A 5000-nucleotide genomic window follows, 5' to 3' on the forward strand; every position below is an offset into this window, starting at 1 on the left:
ACAATTGCAAGCCCCTTATCCCTAGCACGAAGGAGGTTCAGCGGGTTACCCCGACCTTTCGGCCTAGGAAGACACGCTGATTCCTTCAGTGTAGCGCGCGTGCGGCCCAGAACATCTAAGGGCATCACAGACCTGTTATTGCTCAATCTCGTGCGGCTAGAAGCCGCCTGTCCCTCTAAGAAGAAAAGTAATCGCTGACAGCACGAAGGATGTCACGCGACTAGTTAGCAGGCTAGAGTCTCGTTCGTTATCGGAATTAACCAGACAAATCGCTCCACCAACTAAGAACGGCCATGCACCACCACCCACCGAATCAAGAAAGAGCTATCAATCTGTCAATCCTTCCGGTGTCCGGGCCTGGTGAGGTTTCCCGTGTTGAGTCAAATTAAGCCGCAGGCTCCACTCCTGGTGGTGCCCTTCCGTCAATTCCTTTAAGTTTCAGCTTTGCAACCATACTTCCCCCGGAACCCAAAAGCTTTGGTTTCCCGGAGGCTGCCCGCCGAGTCATCGGAGGAACTGCGGCGGATCGCTGGCTGGCATCGTTTATGGTTAGAACTAGGGCGGTATCTGATCGCCTTCGAACCTCTAACTTTCGTTCTTGATTAATGAAAACATACTTGGCAAATGCTTTCGCTTCTGTTCGTCTTGCGACGATCCAAGAATTTCACCTCTAACGTCGCAATACGAATGCCCCCGCCTGTCCCTATTAATCATTACCTCGGGTTCCGAAAACCAACAAAATAGAACCGAGGTCCTATTCCATTATTCCATGCACACAGTATTCAGGCGGGCTTGCCTGCTTTAAGCACTCTAATTTGTTCAAAGTAAACGTGCCGGCCCACCGAGACACTCAACAAAGAGCACCCTGGTAGGATTTAAACGGGGTCCGCCTCGGGACGCGAAAGCACCCCTTCGGCTCGCCCCACCGGCAGGACGTCCCACGATACATGCCAGTTAAACACCGACGGGCGGTGAACCAACAGCGTGGGACACAAATCCAACTACGAGCTTTTTAACCGCAACAACTTTAATATACGCTATTGGAGCTGGAATTACCGCGGCTGCTGGCACCAGACTTGCCCTCCAATAGATACTCGTTAAAGGATTTAAAGTGTACTCATTCCGATTACGGGGCCTCGGATGAGTCCCGTATCGTTATTTTTCGTCACTACCTCCCCGTGCCGGGAGTGGGTAATTTGCGCGCCTGCTGCCTTCCTTGGATGTGGTAGCCGTTTCTCAGGCTCCCTCTCCGGAATCGAACCCTGATTCCCCGTTACCCGTTACAACCATGGTAGGCGCAGAACCTACCATCGACAGTTGATAAGGCAGACATTTGAAAGATGCGTCGCCGGTACGAGGACCGTGCGATCAGCCCAAAGTTATTCAGAGTCACCAAGGCAAACGGACCAGACAAGCCAATCCGATTGGTTTTGATCTAATAAAAGCGTCCCTTCCATCTCTGGTCGGGACTCTGTTTGCATGTATTAGCTCTAGAATTACCACAGTTATCCAAGTAACGTGGGTACGATCTAAGGAACCATAACTGATTTAATGAGCCATTCGCGGTTTCACCTTAATGCGGCTTGTACTGAGACATGCATGGCTTAATCTTTGAGACAAGCATATGACTACTGGCAGGATCAACCAGGGAGCTGCGTCAACTAGAGCTGAGCAGCCGGCCGCCCGGGAGTGTGTCCCGGGGGGCCCGCGCGAACACGCAAGCGTCCGCTCAATTATTCTGCAAACAGGAGGAGGCCGAGCTCCCCTGCACGATACACCTCGAAACCCTCTCAGGTCCCGGCGGCGCGCAGCGCCGTCCTAGGTACTTGGTCGGTTTCGAGAGAGGCGCAATCGCCCGGAGTTAGGCGAGTAGACGGTTTTAGTGCGAACACCCTTGCTCCCAACTGAGCTTGCCGCTGCCGACAGAGGCCCGGGAGCGTGCTGTCGTGGCATTGCCGGCGGGAGACAACACGCGCCACCTATGGTGACCGGCAGCTCCAACGCCAGCGCCACACAAGGGCAAAGCCCCACTTGGGTGCAGAAGCGAACTCTCCCAGCACAGCGCACGCGCCAACACGTCCGCACAACTGCGATACAAACCACCTGCGAGAACCGCTGGGGCGACCGAGCAGCAGACGGCGTCGCGGCGCCGAGTGCCAGGCGGCGGCGCATCCTCAACGCACACAGTCCTCAATCAGACCAGCACACTGCAGATGTCCACCGCGCTTCGCACCGGGCTCGGCTGAACCAACTTTGGCCGCCAGGCGCCGCGTGCAGGGTGCGCCGCAGCGTAGCTGCGCCGCCTGCCGGGCCCGTCGGCTGGCGCTCCTGCCACTCGGCGCCCCCCACCAGCCGCCTGTTGCGCGTGCGCCCACGCAGCGCGCGGCCAACACGCCGGGCGGCCCCCCTTCACCGGCCGGGAACAGTCCCACCAAGCCACCGCCGCGTATCGCTTCATACCCACATGGGCCTAGTCACGCGTGTGGATGTGGCGGGTACCGCTGAAACAACCGGTTAATAGCTGTACCGATCGTCGCCATCACAGATTCACCTCCAGCGTGAACAACCGCTCAACAACGGATTTCCAGTTCATTTGCGTATCTTGGGCAGTAAACGTAGATGTCCACCTACATTTGCGAATTCAACAATTCTTGCATGCCAGGATGTCATGTGTCACGACACGCTACATCAGACCACATACACACTGCGACATGTGCAGAAGAGAACACGTGGAAGGTGGCCCGCGCACGTATGCGATGTACCTTCCGCGATCCACTGTCAACCGGCATCTGCGGCATGTCCCAGATATGGAACGCGGTCCACCAGGGTAGCACTTTGTGTGAGGCAATACGACAAAGTCGGAATACACGCGTCACTACATCAGACGGCTCACGCTGACCTGACCTGACCTGACTCACCGCACCACCACCCCCAGCGACCCAGGGTGACATACAATGCGTTCGTACGTTCCTCCCACACGCCTCTACGGCGTACCACAGTGCAACCTAGCTGTTATTGGGAGACGAGACAAGTAGCATCAAGCACAACATATGGAAATTGAGATTCGACACCGTTGGGCACAGCCAGCGTACGGTCACACGTATCACACTACTTCACTCTGTACGTAACGACCGATGATCGGTACAGCGTGTGGGTTACGCGTACGACATCAGCGGACAATGGACACAGACCATACCACGACGTACACTGAGGGCGTCGACATCTGAATGCAACTGAACAGCTGCGAGGCTCATTTAACACTCAAACGCCAGACCGACCAGCTTGAGAGGACAGAGACACAAAGAGGGGGACAGAGGGGGACAGAGGGGGGGGGAGGGGGGGGGGTCGGCGATATAGTCCTATTGCAGTACAATTGACAGTGGATAGCAGGAATATGTGGAAAGTAAGCAACACTCGCAAGACATCTACATGAGGATAACAACGACACCAGAGATTCCGAGCAGTGAACTATGTTAGGCAAAGGGACAACGTGGGTTAGGTTAAGGGACAACGTGGGTTAGGTTAAGGGACAACGTGGGTTAGGTTAAGGGACAACGTGGGTTAGGTTAAGGGACAACGTGGGTTAGGTTAAGGGACAACGTGGGTTAGGTTAAGGGACAACGTGGGTTAGGTTAAGGGACAACGTGGGTTAGGTTAAGGGACAACGTGGGTTAGGTTAAGGGACAACGTGGGTTAGGTTAAGGGACAACGTGGGTTAGGTTAAGGGACAACGTGGGTTAGGTTAAGGGACAACGTGGGTTAGGTTAAGGGACAACGTGGGTTAGGTTAAGGGACAACGTGGGTTAGGTTAAGGGACAACGTGGGTTAGGTTAAGGGACAACGTCGGTTAGGTTAAGGGACAACGTGGGTTAGGTTAAGGGACAACGTGGGTTAGGTTAAGGGACAACGTGGGTTAGGTTAAGGGACAACGTGGGTTAGGTTAAGGGACAACGTGGGTTAGGTTAAGGGACAACGTGGGTTAGGTTAAGGGACAACGTGGGTTAGGTTAAGGGACAACTTGAGTTAGGTTAAGGGACAACTTGAGTTAGGTTAAGGGACAACTTGAGTTAGGTTAAGGGACAACTTGAGTTAGGTTAAGGGACAACTTGAGTTAGGTTAAGGGACAACTTGAGTTAGGTTAAGGGACAACTTGAGTTAGGTTAAGGGACAACTTGAGTTAGGTTAAGGGACAAATTGAGTTAGGTTAAGGGACAAATTGAGTTAGGTTAAGGGACAAATTGAGTTAGGTTAAGGGACAAATTGAGTTAGGTTAAGGGACAAATTGAGTTAGGTTAAGGGACAAATTGAGTTAGGTTAAGGGACAAATTGAGTTAGGTTAAGGGACAACTTGAGTTAGGTTAAGGGACAAATTGAGTTAGGTTAAGGGGACAACTTGAGTTAGGTTAAGGGACAACTTGAGTTAGGTTAAGGGACAACTTGAGTTAGGTTAAGGGACAACTTGAGTTAGGTTAAGGGACAACTTGAGTTAGGTTAAGGGACAACTTGAGTTAGGTTAAGGGACAACTTGAGTTAGGTTAAGGGACAAATTGAGTTAGGTTAAGGGACAAATTGAGTTAGGTTAAGGGACAAATTGAGTTAGGTTAAGGGACAAATTGAGTTAGGTTAAGGGACAACTTGAGTTAGGTTAAGGGACAACTTGAGTTAGGTTAAGGGACAACTTGAGTTAGGTTAAGGGACAACTTGAGTTAGGTTAAGGGACAACTTGAGTTAGGTTAAGGGACAACTTGAGTTAGGTTAAGGGACAAATTGAGTTAGGTTAAGGGACAAATTGAGTTAGGTTAAGGGACAAATTGAGTTAGGTTAAGGGACAACTTGAGTTAGGTTAAGGGACAACTTGAGTTAGGTTAAGGGACAAATTGAGTTAGGTTAAGGGACAACTTGAGTTAGGTTAAGGGACAACTTGAGTTAGGTTAAGGGACAACTTGAGTTAGGTTAAGGGACAACTTGAGTTAGGTTAAGGGACAACTTGAGTTAGGTTA

The sequence above is a fragment of the Schistocerca gregaria genome, unplaced genomic scaffold, assembly GCF_023897955.1.
Source record: "Schistocerca gregaria isolate iqSchGreg1 unplaced genomic scaffold, iqSchGreg1.2 ptg000263l, whole genome shotgun sequence".
Taxonomy (NCBI): domain Eukaryota; kingdom Metazoa; phylum Arthropoda; class Insecta; order Orthoptera; family Acrididae; genus Schistocerca; species Schistocerca gregaria.